The sequence below is a fragment of the Rhinoderma darwinii genome, chromosome 3 (genome assembly GCF_050947455.1).
Source record: "Rhinoderma darwinii isolate aRhiDar2 chromosome 3, aRhiDar2.hap1, whole genome shotgun sequence".
NCBI lineage: Eukaryota > Metazoa > Chordata > Amphibia > Anura > Rhinodermatidae > Rhinoderma > Rhinoderma darwinii.
In genome coordinates this window covers 338,646,376-338,663,473 of record NC_134689.1, presented here as the reverse complement: position 1 = coordinate 338,663,473, position 17,098 = coordinate 338,646,376, and the positions used below count along the sequence as shown (strand labels likewise).

Below are 17,098 nucleotides of genomic sequence, written 5' to 3'. Positions count from 1 at the left end.
GTCCGTGCGTGGAACGCACAACATGTCCTATATTTCTGCGCTGTTTGCGCATCACGCACCCATTGAAGTCAATGGGTGCGTGAAAATCACAAGCACCACACGGAAGCACTTCCGTGGCACGCGCGTGATTCGCGCAACAGCAGTAAGAAGTATGATTGAAAACAAAAGCACCACGTGCGAAAATCACGCAGCCGCGCATCATATGGTGATGACACACGGAGCTGTTAAGTGCCTTTTGTACGCGCAAAAAACGCAGTGTACACGCAAAATGCACACGCTCGTGTAAATCCTCCCTTAGACGAGGGACAAATCGACAATACAGCATGGCAAACATTTTCTCCAAATACAAAGAGAAGTGATCGAATTGTTATTTATCATCTTGTCAGCAGCATATTCTATACATACATGACTAACATTTTTCTGGCGATAAAAAAGATGCGATCAGCTGTCAAACAAGCTTGCTTGTTTGTTGGCTGTTCGCAGAGCTCTTTTTACTCTTGCCGATGATCGGTTAGGGTATGTTCACACGGCCTATTTTCAGACATAATTCAGGCGTTTTACGCCACGAATTACGCCTGAAAAACGGCTCCAATACGTCTGCAAACATCTGCCCATTGATTTCATTGGGTTTTACGATGTTCTGTTCAGACGAGGTGTAATTTTACGCGTCGCTGTCAAAAGACGCCGCGTAAAAAGACGCCCGCCTCAAAGAAGTGCATGTCACTTCTTGGGACGTAATTGGAGCCTTTTTTTATTGACTCCATTGAAAGACAGCTTCAATTACGTCCGTAATGGACGCCGCGAAAAACACGTGCACTTGCAAAAATGTCTGAAATTCAGGAGCGGTTTTCGCCTGAAAACAGCTCCGTAATTTCAGACGTATTTTGCGTTGTCGAGTGAACATACCCTACCACTCCTCCGATCATTGGCCTGTTTAGAAGCGTCTTTATTCTTAGGGTATGTGCACACGAGAACTGGCTTTTACGTCTGAAAGGACAGACTGTTTTCAGGAGAAAACAGCTCCGTCGTTTCAGACGTAAAAGCTCCTCCTCGCATTTTGCGAGGCGTCCTTGACGCCCGTAATCTTGAGCTGTTCTTCATTGACTTCAATGAAAAACGGCTCAAATTACGTTTGAAAGAAGTGTCCTGCACATCTTTGCCGAGGCAGTTATTTTACGCGTCGTCGTTTGACAGCTGTCAAACGACGACGCGTAAATGACAGGTCGTCGGCACAGTACGTTGGCAACCCCATTCAAATGAATGGGCAGATGTTTGCCGACTTATTGTAGCCCTATTTTCAGACGGAAAACGAGGCATAATACGCCCCGTTTACGGCTGAAAATAGGTCGTGTGAACCCAGCCTTAGGGTATATTAAAACATTGCAATACATAAGAGAAAAAGTTTGATCAGCACAAAATGAAAAAAAAAAAAAAAAGAAGGTGCAAGGAAACCTAAGGCTGGGTTCACACGACCTATTTTAAGGCGTAAACGAGGCGTATTATGCCTCAATTTACACCTGAAAATAGGGCTACAATACGTCGGCAAACATCTGCCCATTCATTTGAATGGGTTTGCCGACGTACTGTGCCGACGACCTGTCATTTACGCGTCGTCGTTTGACAGCTGTCAAACGACGACGCGTAAAATGACTGCCTCGTCAAAGAAGTGCAGGACACTTCTTTGAAACGTAATTTGAGCCGTTCTTCATTGAATTCAATGAAGAACAGCTCTAAATTACGGCCGTCAAAGTCGCCTAGCAAAATGCGAGGAGGAGCTTTTACGTCTGAAACGACGGAGCTGTTTTCTCCTGAAAACAGTCTGTCTTTTCAGACGTAAAAGCCAGTTCTCGTGTGCACATACCCTTAGGGTATGTTCACACGGCTGACCTAAACGTCCCGAAAAACGGCTGAAAAATCGGAAGCAGAACGCCAACAAACATCTGCCCATTGATTTTAATTGGAAATACGGCGTTCTGTTCTGATGGGGCGTTATTTTACACCTCATTTTCAAATAACGGCGCTTAAAAAGACGCCCTGTAAAAAGTGAATGTCACTTCTTGAGCCGTTTTTCATTGACTCTATAGAAAAACAGCTCCAACAACGGCCGTAATAAACGGCTGAAAATCAGAGGCTGTTTCCCCTTGAAAACAGCTCCGTATTTACAGACTGTTTTTGTTAAGCGTGTGAACATACTCGAAGATGGCAAAACAATAAAATATGCAAAAATGGCGATGGCACTCTTTGAACACCAATGCCACCTAAACACTATAAATAAATATGCATTGCTGCTGAATCTACTTACAATAGGGAGGTTCTTAGCGCACATTTTGATCAATTTGTGTGAGCCCACCTGCCACGACAAGACGACTTCTACTGTATAAGGAGGTTCCCTACACCGCTCATACACCCAGAACTGGACTAAGCCTACATATATCTGGGGATGGTAGGAACCAGCATTAAACTAGTTAACCCCCTAGCACCGCAGCCATTTTTCCAGATTTTAATTTTCGTTTTTCCCCCCCTACCCTCCAAAAGCCATAACTTATTTTATTTTTCCGTCGATATAGTCCTATGAGGGCTTGATTTTTGCGGGACGAGTTGTAGTTTTTTGTAGCACCATTTATTGTGCCATATAATGTACTAGGAAACGGGAAAACAAATTATTTGTGGGGTAGAAAATGAAAAAAAAACAGCGATTCCTTCATTGTTCTTTGCGCTTCGTTTTTACGGAATTCACTGTGCAATTAAAACAACATGTTAACATTATTCTGTTTATTTATTTTTTTACTATGCTCTAGAGGGGAAATGGGATAAGTTTTTTTTAATAAATACATTTTTTACATTAAAAAAACCCGCTTTATTTTACAAACAGATCGTTAGATCGCTTGCACGATATACTGCAATACTAATGTATTGCAGTATATAGTGATTCTGACATACCCTCAGGGTATGTTCATACAGCTTATTTTCAGCCGTTTTTCAGGGGCTCAAAGAACGGGAGCTGAACACCTCAAAACATCTGCCCATTGATTTAAATGGGAAAAACGGCGTTCTGTTCCAACAGCATTGGTTTTTTTTACGCGGCCGTTTGAAAAAATTGCACGTAAAAAGAAGTGCATGTCACTTCTTGAGCCGTTTTTCATTGTGTGAATAGAAAAACAGCCGCAAAAACGCTTAGAAAACGGCTGAAAATCAGAGGCTGTTTTCCCTTGAAAACAGCTCCGTATTTTACAGCCGTTTTTAGTTTAGCGTGTGAACATACCCTTAATAACTTTGGGGCCAAAAAACCGTAAGGGCTTGTCCACACACAACGGAATTGCTGTAGAAAACGGCTGCAGCAATTCGGTTGAAAAACGCAGACATTCCGCTGCAGCAAAAACACACCATTTCCTGTGGTTTTTAAGGCAGAAAATGGTGCGTATTTTGCTGGGAGATGGTGACATCTCCTGAAAAACGCAGCAATTCTGGTCACTTTCCGCAGCAGGAATTGACATGCTTCGCTCCGAAAAATACGCACCGCAGGACAATTTCTGCTCGGAATTCTTACGCAGCGTGTCGATGAGATTTGTTAAATCTCACCACTCTACTGCTACTGTACTCTGCTGAGTTTTTCCGTACGAAATTCCAGCAGCAAAAAACGTGGCAATTCCGCTACGTGCGGACGAGCCCTAAGGGCTTGCCTACATGTAACGGATTTGCTTCAGAAAATTTCCGCAGCATTCCCACATAAACTAGCAGATAATCCGCTGCACCATTTCGTACGGTTTTTACTGCGGAAAACAGTGCAGATTTTTGCTGCGGTTTTTTCAAGGGCTGTGATGGTGATATTTCTTCTGAAAAACGTAGGCAAGTAGTCCACATTCCGCAGCAATAATTGACACCGCAGGTGAATTTCTGGACTGAATTTTTCCTCAGCGTGTGGATGACATTTGTTCAATCACATCCACTTGAGCCCCACATACATTTCTGAGGTGATGTTTCAATATTTGAATATTGGATTGAATCGTACAATATTACGGCACTCAGGTCGTACTAACCACCGACTGGCCAGAACATTTGTACCTTTGGCTTTCCTGGCCCCTAGATGGTTGAAGGCAATAGTTGCCTGCCCCGCTCCGTCCACTCAACCTGTAAGCAGCAACAGAGCAACATCCATCCCTTCCCACACATTGTACACTGCGTCCTCCCTCTTTCTACTCTCCACATTCCCGCCGCCTTCTCCCGTCTATCCGCGCATGCGCACTGCGTTGTATCCGGGTCCTGCGTTCTCTCGGTCGGCGGGAAATGGCGCCTGGGATTTAGCTGCCGCGGTCCGGAGAAACGGAGGACACCGGCCCCGGGGAGGCTAATAACAATTCAGTAACATTCTGTGATATCACTTCTTATCACCCGGAGCCCACCGGGAAAATTCAGGTATGGATTAATAGAGGCTATAGATGGGGAGAGGCCTTCGGGGGGAGAGAGGCCCGGAACGGTCGGTGTGTGTGCACACATATCCCCCTCCTCCTGTGTAAACATAGCCGTGTCCTCTGCCAGGGGGATTCTGTTATCACCATATTATGATTGTGTGCTGGGCAGGTGACTGGCATGTGCGGGTACAGCCCCGTGCCTCTAATGTACATGTATGTAGTGTACATTGTGTCTATGGGCAGATACCTGTGTATTGGACATGGATGTACAGCATCCAGGTACATGTATGTTGTGCCTTGGGTTTCTTGCTGTGTCTTCTTGTTCTCTCTACCATCTGATTGTATGTAAACTTAACAAGGGGGGTGGGTGCAGCGTAGTAGATGTATTTACACCAAATGTTTCCACTACCACATCCCATAATATTTACCCTACTGCTGGGATACAATTTATGACCTCCAGGCTGTGCAGTGATGTAGTTGATGGTCACATCCAAAGAATTAAATGGATGTGAGTTGTAAATTATAGTCACTTGGTGCCTGTCAAGTTCTCAGGTATTACATACATTTCGGCTTTCTTGTAATAAAGCTTTTCAGAAATTGCATGTCATTGAAGTTGGCTGATCTAACCGCAAGGTGGAGATCGGTCTCTGCCAATGGCCTACGTGATCCAGGCTGCCATGTATGGCATGGTTGGTATGCCCGCCTCCGTCAGCTGCAGGAAGTCAGATGTCCTAAGATCGCCCCCATTTATATAGGAGACCATTTGAATATCCTACACTGTTGTGTTGCCCATAGCAACGAACTGATTGCAGGGAGTCCTGCTGCTTGCACCCCCACCCCCAATTACGTATGACCTAACAGGGCAAAGCAGGTGATGGGAGGTGGACAAGAATGTCCTAATCCTTCCACTACGGATTGTATTGGGAGGTTATAGCAGTTGCTTTGGTTATGTCAGTCTCCAAAAGTTAGAGAAACTCCTTCACGTTTAGAAGGGTATCAGTTTTGCCATTGTAAATGTATTTGACCTGTCATTGTATTCTGCTACTGTGTACCTTGTATGAATCCATGTATATATCATAAATAACTTCTCCCCCTAAAGTTATTAGAAAAATCTGATTGATTGTCAGCGCAGTGAACTCTGGAGAAATGAGGTCAGTTGAGACAGACTAGTTGCTGCGGAGAAACAACTTAATCCAATAGTTTTTTTGGTTGTCAGGCAACACATCTCTAGCTGCTCCTACTTTTTTTAATGGTATTTAAAGCTTGATGGGGAGAGGTCGTTTTGGAGGCCTTGTTCTAGGGGCAGAAGATTTTTCAAAACCGTTCTAACAAAAGTCACTAAACTTTCCTAAATGTCTGATGGACAAATGCTTATTTGTGTGCGGTTATATGGTTCAGGAGAGGTAGGGGGTTGTCCACACGTAGCGGAATTACTACGTATTTTCAATTTGGAATTGCAGGCGGAAAATACGCAGCAGAATACAGTAGCGGCAAAGTGGGTGAGATTTAACAAATCTCATCCACACGCTGCGGAAAATTTACTGCGATGCGTAATTTTCGTACCACAGCATGTCAATTCCAGCTGCGGAAAGTGGACTGAATTGTTGCGTTTTTCAGAGGATGTCAATGGGAGGTCAGAGGCGTAAACGCTCGAAGATAGGAAAAAAACGCATCCGCCTCCCATCAATCAATGGGAGGCATTTTCGGCCGTTTTTTGGCACATTTTCTGACGCAGTTTTTGCGTCAAACTAGTGAAAAAATTCAATGTGAACTCCCCCTTAGAAGATAGGTGACCACCACTATGGAAGTCCGAGTAGAATTGTTAACAACTTGCATAGTAGACGACTCAAGAACTTATATTCACTGGTCATATTTAAGTAAAACAAGCTTTTTAATATTAGCATTGTAAAATCAAGCAACTTTTTTTTTTTTTTTTTTGGAATGGGTTTATAGATCTTATAATTTTTTTATATATATATATATATATATATATATATATATATATATATATATATATATATATATGCTAGTCCTTCTCAATGAATTAGAATATCATCAAAAAGTAAATTTATTTTAGGAATTAAATTCAAAAAGTGAAACTCTTATATTATATGAATTCATACACACAGAGTGATCTATTTCCAGCATTTTTTTTCTTTTAATGTTGATGATTATGGGTAAGGCCCCATGCACACGACCGTGTTTTTGCGGCCGAAAATCCAAGGGAGAATTGCGGCCCCATTCTTTTCTATGGGGCCATTCACACGACCGTAGTTTTTGCGGTCCTTGCACGGCCTGGGAGCCCGGACCGCAGAAAGAACGGGCATGTCTTATTACGGCCCTGTTCTGCGGTCCGGGCTCATTGAAAACAATGGCGGCAGCCATGTGCATGTCCCGCGATTTGCGGGCGGCCTGCGGCTGACAGTCCGCAGCCGGCCGACCCGAAAAATCACAGCCGTGCACACGGCTACGGTCGTGTGCATGAGTCCTAACAGTTAATGAAAACCCCAAATTTAGTGTCTCAGAAAATTAGAATATTATATAAGCCCAATTTAAAAAATGATTTTTAATACTGAAATGTTGTCCTACTGAATAGTATGTACAGTATATGCACGCAATACTTGGTCGGGCCTCCTTTTACATGAATTAGTGCATCAATGCGGCGTGGCATGGAGGCGATCAGCCTGTGGCACTGCTGAGGGGTTATCAATGCTGCGTGGCATGGAGGCGATCAGCCTGTGGCACTGCTGAGGGGTTATCAATGCTGCGTGGCATGGAGGCGATCAGCCTGTGGCACTGCTGAGGTGTTATGGAAGCCCAGGTTGCTTTGACAGCGGCCTTCAGCTCGTCTGCATTGTTGGGTCTGGTGTCTCTCATCTTCCTCTTGACAATACCCCATAGATTCTCTATGGGGTTTAGGTCAGGCGAGTTTGCTGGCCAACCAAGCGCAGCAATACTGTGGTTATTACACCAGGTATTGGTACTTTTGGCAGTGTGGGCAGGTGCCAAGTCCTGCTGGAAAATGAAATCAGCATCTCCATAAAGATTGTCAGCAGAGGGAAGCATGAAGTTCTCGAAAATGTCCTGCTAGACGGCTGTGTTGGCTCTGGACTTGATATAACACAGTGGACCAACACCAGCAGATGACATGGCTCCCCAAACCATCACTCACTGTGGAAACTTCACACTGGACCGCAAGCAACTTGAATTGACGCCTCTCCACTTCTCCTCCAGACTCTGGGACCGAGATTTCCAAATGAAATGCAAAATTTACCTTCATCTGAAAACAGGACTTTGGACCACTGAGCAACTGACCAGTCCTTTTCTCCTTAGCCCAGGTGAGGGTATGTTCACACGCATAGTCAAAAAGTCTCAAAATACGGAGCTGTTTTCAAGAGAAAACCGCTCCTGATTTTCGGACGTTATTTGTGCCACTCTCGATTTTCGTGGGCGTATTTCGCTGCGTTTTTTACGGCCGCTTTTGGAGCTTTTTTTCAATAGTCTATGGAAAACTGCTCCAAAAACGTCCCAAGAAGTGACATGCACTTCTTTGAAGCGGGCGTATTTTTACTCGCCGTCTTTTGACAGCGACGCGTAAAATTACACCTCGTCTGAACAGAACATCGTAAAACCCATTGCGAGCAATGGGCAGATGTTTGCAGACGTAATGGAGCTGTCTTTTCAGGCGTAATTCGAGGCGTAAAATGTGAAAATAGGCCGTGTGAACATACCCTAAGACGCTTCTGATGTCTCTGGGTCATGAGTGGCTTGACACAAGGAATGCGACAGTTGTAGCCCATGTCCTGGATACGTCTGTGTGTGGTGGCTCTTGAAGCACTGACTCCAGCCGCAGTCCACTCCTTGTGACTTTCCCTCAGATTCTTGAATGACCTTTTCTGAACCAGACTGTTGGACCATATTTAAAGGCTTAGGAAACCTTTGCCGGTGTTTTGCATTGATTAGCTGATTAGAGTGTGACACCATGAGTTTACATTCCTCAACTTTTACCCAATATTCTAATTTTCTGAGACACTAAATTTTGGGTTTTCATTAACTGTTAGCCATAATCTTCAAACATCAAAAGAAAAAAATGCTGGAAATATATCGCCTTGTTTGGGAATAAAAAAATAAATAAATGAGTTCACACTACAAACCCTGTATATTTCCCGAAAGCAGACAACCTGATGCTTGCAATTTTCTTGACGTGCTGTTGCCATCCAGGTCCACCTTCACGTTACTTTGTGACAAACAAGAACTATTTAAAAGAGAACAAAAAAAAACTTAAAGGGTAACTAAACGTTTAACAAACTTGTGACCTCTCCAGAAGTTTTGATTGGTGGGGATCTGAGCACTGAGACCTCCACCAATCGCTAAAATGAAGCGGCAGAAGCGCTCGTGTAAGAGCTTAGCCGCTTAGTTTGTTTGGCTTTTTCCAGAAATCTATATATAGGATTACGGGCTCAATAGAAAGTCTATGAGCCCGTACTGTGCTACATCGCCTTTCCGGAAAAAGCTGATTATTGACAGAAGATTGTTGAATGTTTAGTTACCCTTTAAAACTCACATACAAGCAGAGATTTACACACAAAAAAAAATTATGGAAAAATAATAGACCAAGGTGTGGTATTACCCACTTATCAAAAACGCAGAAACAAATGCCATGCAATATTTGGCTGTAAGGCCCCATGAACACGACCGTCGATTTTGTAATTACAGACCTATTAATTTCTATAGCCGACTGACCGCTTCCCTTATATTTACGGGAAGGTGACCATGCCGTAGAAACCTTCCTTAAAAAATAGGACATGTCCTATTTTTGTTTTATTTTACGGACCGTGCTCCCATATTTTATAATGGGAGCACGGCCCGCAAATGTACGCGGACAGCCGTCCAATCACAGACCGTGATTACGGCACAGTCGTGTGCATATGGAGCCTCCGGTGTGAGTAGTTGATACATATACCACTCATATCTATGTTTACAGGTATGTGTGTTAAAAAAATGCCAAATCCGCAAGAGTACAACAACCAGGCCAGGCCCGTGGGCTATATAAGGCCAGTGAAATCACTTGGTCTGGCCCTCCGGTATGCACTGACCTCACTCAGACCGCCGCATCATTCACTACTGATGAATGAGGCGGTGATCTGAGTGAGGTCGGGTGACTGGACTGGTCCACTCCCAGGCCAGCACGGCGCGCCCTCACCTCACTCCGACTGCTGCTTAATTCACTAGTAGTTAATGGCACTACTTGTCTCTGTCCGCCCCCCCCCCTTCTCCTAAAATGTTGAAATTTAGCGGATTTCTCATGTAGAGTTAGGGTATGTGCAAACGTAGTTTTTCCAGCCGTTTTTCGGGCCATAAATCGGAAGCGGAACGCCTACAAACATCTGCCCATTGATTTCAACGGGAAATACGGCGTTCTATTCCGACGTGGTGTTTTTTTACGCCTAGTTTTCCAAAAACGGCAAGTAAAAAGACGCCTGCGAAAAAGAAGTGCATGTCACTTCTTGGGGTGTTTTTGGAGCCGTTTTTCATTGACTCTATAGAAAAACAGCTCTAAAAACGGCCGTGATAAACGCGAGTTGCTAAAAAAACTTCTGAAAATCAGGAGCTGTTTTCCCTTGAAAACCGCTTAGTGTTTTCAGACGTTTTTTAGTAAGCGTGTGAACATATCCTTAGGGTATGCACACACGTATTGTTTTCAGACGTTTTTAGGGCCATAAATCTGAAGCAGAACGCCTCCAAACCTCTGCCCACTGATTTCAATTGGAAATACGGCGTTCTGTTCCGACAGTCCGTTTTTTTTACGCGGCCATTTTTAAAAACGCCGGCGAAAAATAAGTGCATGTCACTTCTTGAGCCATTTTTCATTGACGCGATAGAAAAACAGCTCCAAAAACGGCAGTGAAAAACGCGAGTTTGCTTAAAAAATTTCTGAAAATCAGGAGCTGTTTTCCCTAGAAAACAGATCTTGATTTTCAGACGTTTTTTGAGCAACTCGCGTTTTTCGCTGCGTTTTTTACGGCCGTTTTTGGAGCTGTTTTCAATAGAGTCTATGGAAAAACGGCTCCAAAAACGTCCCAAGAAGTGTCCTGCACTTCTTTTGACGAGCCGTCATTTTACGGGCCATCTTGTGACAGCGACGCGTAAAATAAAGGCTCGTGGGAACAGAACATCGTAAAATCCATTGCAGGCAATGGGCAGATGTTTGCAGGCGTAATGGAGCCGTCTTTTCAGGCGTAATTCGAGGCGTAAAATGCCTGAATTACGTCTGAAAATAGGTCGTGTGAACCCAGCCTTAGACTGTTTACATGTCATGGTCAACTCGCGATTTCTGCAGTGCTTTTATTTACAAATTGCTACAAAACCCCTCTGTTTTGACGCTATTCAACACAAATTGAGCACAGCCTAAGCAATAATCACAATTCCCTAAACCTAATCTAATGCGTTAACTAATATTGTTTTGTTTTTAGTGGCACTAGTTGTAAACTATCTTTTATGGCGACCGGCAGTGGATGAAAATTTATTTTCTGACTGACGGAAATCTTTTTCCATCCATCAGAAATGTATTAGACTTCTCTCTCTTGTGATTATAAATATTGTTATAACTGTAGCAGGTAATGGGTATTGCTAAAGACGCGTTCAGCGGATTTTACGCTAAAGATCGGGTATGGACAGAATAGGGGCAGTGTGAAATGTACAAACTTTATTGATGACCGTGTGTGGTTCAAGTGATTGGTGCGACTTCTTTCACGCCGCATTCCAGTCGCGGTAAACATCTGGGTCGTAGAGTCGATGAATAGGCCTAATTAGACACGGGGTGATTAGATGAGCTACTACTTTTCTGAAGAAAAAAAAAAAAGACCCTACTCTCCATATGTGACAACCAGAGAGCATGTGAACTCTCTGATAAGGGGTGGTAATAACATGAAGAAAAGTTAATGTTACCGCTCCACCCTGGGGTATTCTGCAGCCATACAGGGACAGGAGGAGGAGGAGAAGGAGAAGGAGAGCTTCTCCTCCACTCCCTGCACGCTGCCTGTCCCCCCTTTTTTTTTTTTTCACACACGGGCTGATGTAAAAGCTACAAATATATGTAGCTTCCACTTCAACTGGCTCTAATAGGCTGTGTCACATCTAGAGCTAGGATCCTGGGCTTGTTTGAAAGCTAAAAATCTAGCTGCGACCCTGCCTCAGTTACAGCTGTAAGTAACAAAGACAAGTCCGATATGTCCTTGGCTACTGAAGTGCTTCCCTGTTAGAATGTATAAGATACGTCCTTGGCAGGGACAGGGTTAAGCTATTGTAATTCAAGAGAATAAGTGCGAAACATTACGTTTTCTTGGGCCCTAAAGTGAACATCTGTGTTTTGTGCAACTTTTGGCCTACACGGGGAGCTGTAAAAATGGAGGCATTTTCTGTGCTGCCGGTTTTTTTTGGTGCGTCCTGTTTGACTGCAAAAAATTATATTCAATGGGCTAGGATCAGTAGGAACCATTTTGTCAAATCATTTGCTGATCTCCACTACATGAATTGGCTTGGATGTTGAGCAACGGGTAACGCGTGCCACCAGTGCAAGTGACATGTGGAATTCAAACAGTTTTTTTTTCTGTAAGCGGGTAGTACATGGCTGCACTAACGCTCTGGCTAATAAGAAGCATTTACAACATCATCTTTTGGAGTTTATCTTAAGTCTACGTGTTACTTATAGGTTCCTATAGCAGCGTTGTTGAGCCCAGATACGAGAAAGTTATGTGGTCCACTGTCTCTTACTTTTCATTCCTGAGGTTAAGGTACCTAACTGTCGTCTTAACCAGTAGTTGGTGGCTTTAGGTCCTGTTCACATGCAACGTTTTTGCGTTTGCGCTCTTTTACCGCATTAGGTCAGAAGTTATATATTGGGGAATGGGACTTTTGTCAGATGACACATGTACATCAAGTTCAACCGCTCTTATTAACTGCTATTTTATCTTTAGAAAGGCGAAAGAACTCCTTGGATAATTGTGGCAAATTTTTCCTTGAGGCAAGAATCTCCATAGTTCCCTCTTATTAAATGGGTTATCTAGGAAATGAAATAAATAAAATAAATACTTCCCTTATCCTTCCCTCCGGCGATCCAGCGCTTTTGCTCAGGGGGCACTCCTGATGACTGTTTACATGCACGTAGCATGTGACCGCTACAGACAATCGGAGGGCTCAGCACCCATATGTTGTATTTCTGGCATTATGCCAGAAACACGATTCGTCATCAGGGAGCCCCGCTGAGCCGTCTAAATTGCTGCCGCGTTTGCATGCTACGTGCATGTAAACAACCACCGGGAGTGCTGTCAGAGCCTCAGCCCTGGATCGCCGAGGGCAAGGATAGGTAAGTATTGTTTTTTTTGTTTTATTTATTTAATTTGCAGCCCCTAAGAAAAAAAATTTCCTTCCCAAGATAGTTAACAGGCCTTAAACACACGACCACATTGGTTTTGCTTTCTGCAAAACCACAGGACCGTAAAATACCTCTTGTGCATCCGTGTGCCATCAGGACTCACCACAATTCACCGGTATTAGTGAATCCGCAAATCCGGACTGTATAGTGACTGCGGCCCCTGCATGGATCCGTGTAAATCACAAATAAATGTGTCCGCAATTTGCGGATAAATCGCGGCCGCAAAAGCACGATCTTGTGCATGAGGTTTAAGTCTTTATAATTAGACTAAATTTAAATGTTTTGTGGGAAATATAGGGATTTACTAAAACAAAAATGTCAAGAAAGCTGACCGATTCCCTTTAACCCCTTCCCGCAAATTGATGTGGATGTACCACGTAAGTGGGAGATAATTTCCGCATTATTACGTACATGTACGTCTGGGTGATTGACAGCTGTTCTTCTTTACTAAGGGCCAGGATTATGGCCATTTAACCCATAACGCTCATGATCCATTTGGATTGTGCCCCTGACAAAAGGAGAGGACTTTAGCAAAGGCCAGAAATAATACCTGTTTGAGCATATGTTTAGGATCCCAGCTTACTCCTATTCAATTGAATGGAAAGAAGCTGTACTATGCACCGCCGCTACGAAGTTGTAAGCATTATGCAGTGCTGAGATATGTACGGCCCCCTTAAACAGCTAATCGGGAGTCGGACCCCCACCGGGATATTAATGGCCTATCCTGAAAATAGTTATTCCGTTTTATTTCCCCATAACACCTAGAAGGGCCTTTTCACACGTTCAGGATTTGATGTGGATTTGCGTTGCGGAATACGCAGAGCAAATCCGCATAATTTTACTGTACAATGCAAGTAGATGGGTTTTTACAATCCCAAACTATGTGCAGTGTATTTTTACATTGCAGATTTATAGATGCGGATAGAAATTTTAAATCCGCAGCATGTCCATTCCTCGCCGGATTCATCATCGAAATCAATTATATGCAATGAAATCCGCACCATAAGAAATACGCACATGCGGTTTTCTAAATGTGGATTTGATGCAAATTTCATCCTTATCAAATCCTGAACGTGTGAACTGACCCTATAGAAGACCTGTCACCTCTCCTGACATACCTATTAGGGTATGTTCAAACGCTTAACAAAAAACGTCTGAAATTACAGAAAAACGTCCCAAGAAGTGTCCTGCACTTCTATTGACGAGCCGTCATTTTACGGGCCATCTTGTGACAGCGACGCGTAAAATATAGGCTCGTGGGAACAGAACATCGTAAAACCCATTGCAGGCAATGGGCAGGTGTTTGCAGGCGTAACGGAACCGTCTTTTCAGGCGTAATTCGAGGCGTAAAATGCCTGAATTACGTCTGAAAATAGGTCGTGTGAACCCAGCCTTAGACTGTTTACATGTCATGGTCAACTCGCGATTTCTGCAGTGCTTTTATTTACAAATTGCTACAAAACCCCTCTGTTTTGACGCTATTCAACACAAATTGAGCACAGCCTAAGCAATAATCACAATTCCCTAAACCTAATCTAATGCGTTAACTAATATTGTTTTGTTTTTAGTGGCACTAGTTGTAAACTATCTTTTATGGCGACCGGCAGTGGATGAAAATTTATTTTCTGACTGACGGAAATCTTTTTCCATCCATCAGAAATGTATTAGACTTCTCTCTCTTGTGATTATAAATATTGTTATAACTGTAGCAGGTAATGGGTATTGCTAAAGACGCGTTCAGCGGATTTTACGCTAAAGATCGGGTATGGACAGAATAGGGGCAGTGTGAAATGTACAAACTTTATTGATGACCGTGTGTGGTTCAAGTGATTGGTGCGACTTCTTTCACGCCGCATTCCAGTCGCGGTAAACATCTGGGTCGTAGAGTCGATGAATAGGCCTAATTAGACACGGGGTGATTAGATGAGCTACTACTTTTCTGAAGAAAAAAAAAAAAGACCCTACTCTCCATATGTGACAACCAGAGAGCATGTGAACTCTCTGATAAGGGGTGGTAATAACATGAAGAAAAGTTAATGTTACCGCTCCACCCTGGGGTATTCTGCAGCCATACAGGGACAGGAGGAGGAGGAGAAGGAGAAGGAGAGCTTCTCCTCCACTCCCTGCACGCTGCCTGTCCCCCCTTTTTTTTTTTTTCACACACGGGCTGATGTAAAAGCTACAAATATATGTAGCTTCCACTTCAACTGGCTCTAATAGGCTGTGTCACATCTAGAGCTAGGATCCTGGGCTTGTTTGAAAGCTAAAAATCTAGCTGCGACCCTGCCTCAGTTACAGCTGTAAGTAACAAAGACAAGTCCGATATGTCCTTGGCTACTGAAGTGCTTCCCTGTTAGAATGTATAAGATACGTCCTTGGCAGGGACAGGGTTAAGCTATTGTAATTCAAGAGAATAAGTGCGAAACATTACGTTTTCTTGGGCCCTAAAGTGAACATCTGTGTTTTGTGCAACTTTTGGCCTACACGGGGAGCTGTAAAAATGGAGGCATTTTCTGTGCTGCCGGTTTTTTTTGGTGCGTCCTGTTTGACTGCAAAAAATTATATTCAATGGGCTAGGATCAGTAGGAACCATTTTGTCAAATCATTTGCTGATCTCCACTACATGAATTGGCTTGGATGTTGAGCAACGGGTAACGCGTGCCACCAGTGCAAGTGACATGTGGAATTCAAACAGTTTTTTTTTCTGTAAGCGGGTAGTACATGGCTGCACTAACGCTCTGGCTAATAAGAAGCATTTACAACATCATCTTTTGGAGTTTATCTTAAGTCTACGTGTTACTTATAGGTTCCTATAGCAGCGTTGTTGAGCCCAGATACGAGAAAGTTATGTGGTCCACTGTCTCTTACTTTTCATTCCTGAGGTTAAGGTACCTAACTGTCGTCTTAACCAGTAGTTGGTGGCTTTAGGTCCTGTTCACATGCAACGTTTTTGCGTTTGCGCTCTTTTACCGCATTAGGTCAGAAGTTATATATTGGGGAATGGGACTTTTGTCAGATGACACATGTACATCAAGTTCAACCGCTCTTATTAACTGCTATTTTATCTTTAGAAAGGCGAAAGAACTCCTTGGATAATTGTGGCAAATTTTTCCTTGAGGCAAGAATCTCCATAGTTCCCTCTTATTAAATGGGTTATCTAGGAAATGAAATAAATAAAATAAATACTTCCCTTATCCTTCCCTCCGGCGATCCAGCGCTTTTGCTCAGGGGGCACTCCTGATGACTGTTTACATGCACGTAGCATGTGACCGCTACAGACAATCGGAGGGCTCAGCACCCATATGTTGTATTTCTGGCATTATGCCAGAAACACGATTCGTCATCAGGGAGCCCCGCTGAGCCGTCTAAATTGCTGCCGCGTTTGCATGCTACGTGCATGTAAACAACCACCGGGAGTGCTGTCAGAGCCTCAGCCCTGGATCGCCGAGGGCAAGGATAGGTAAGTATTGTTTTTTTTGTTTTATTTATTTAATTTGCAGCCCCTAAGAAAAAAAATTTCCTTCCCAAGATAGTTAACAGGCCTTAAACACACGACCACATTGGTTTTGCTTTCTGCAAAACCACAGGACCGTAAAATACCTCTTGTGCATCCGTGTGCCATCAGGACTCACCACAATTCACCGGTATTAGTGAATCCGCAAATCCGGACTGTATAGTGACTGCGGCCCCTGCATGGATCCGTGTAAATCACAAATAAATGTGTCCGCAATTTGCGGATAAATCGCGGCCGCAAAAGCACGATCTTGTGCATGAGGTTTAAGTCTTTATAATTAGACTAAATTTAAATGTTTTGTGGGAAATATAGGGATTTACTAAAACAAAAATGTCAAGAAAGCTGACCGATTCCCTTTAACCCCTTCCCGCAAATTGATGTGGATGTACCACGTAAGTGGGAGATAATTTCCGCATTATTACGTACATGTACGTCTGGGTGATTGACAGCTGTTCTTCTTTACTAAGGGCCAGGATTATGGCCATTTAACCCATAACGCTCATGATCCATTTGGATTGTGCCCCTGACAAAAGGAGAGGACTTTAGCAAAGGCCAGAAATAATACCTGTTTGAGCATATGTTTAGGATCCCAGCTTACTCCTATTCAATTGAATGGAAAGAAGCTGTACTATGCACCGCCGCTACGAAGTTGTAAGCATTATGCAGTGCTGAGATATGTACGGCCCCCTTAAACAGCTAATCGGGAGTCGGACCCCCACCGGGATATTAATGGCCTATCCT

At 43.5% G+C, this 17,098-nt stretch overlaps 1 protein-coding gene across 1 annotated transcript in view; it reads left to right on the top strand.

Moving 5' to 3' along the window:
* The first annotated feature begins 4,323 nt into the window (after positions 1 to 4,323).
* The window catches only part of CTDSPL2 (CTD small phosphatase like 2), a 34,788-nt gene continuing 22,013 nt past the window's right edge, over positions 4,324 to 17,098 (top strand). The window contains exon 1 of the mRNA XM_075858420.1: positions 4,324 to 4,413. The gene's annotated coding sequence lies outside the window, so the exon portion shown is untranslated. The remainder of the gene's footprint in view (positions 4,414 to 17,098) is intronic.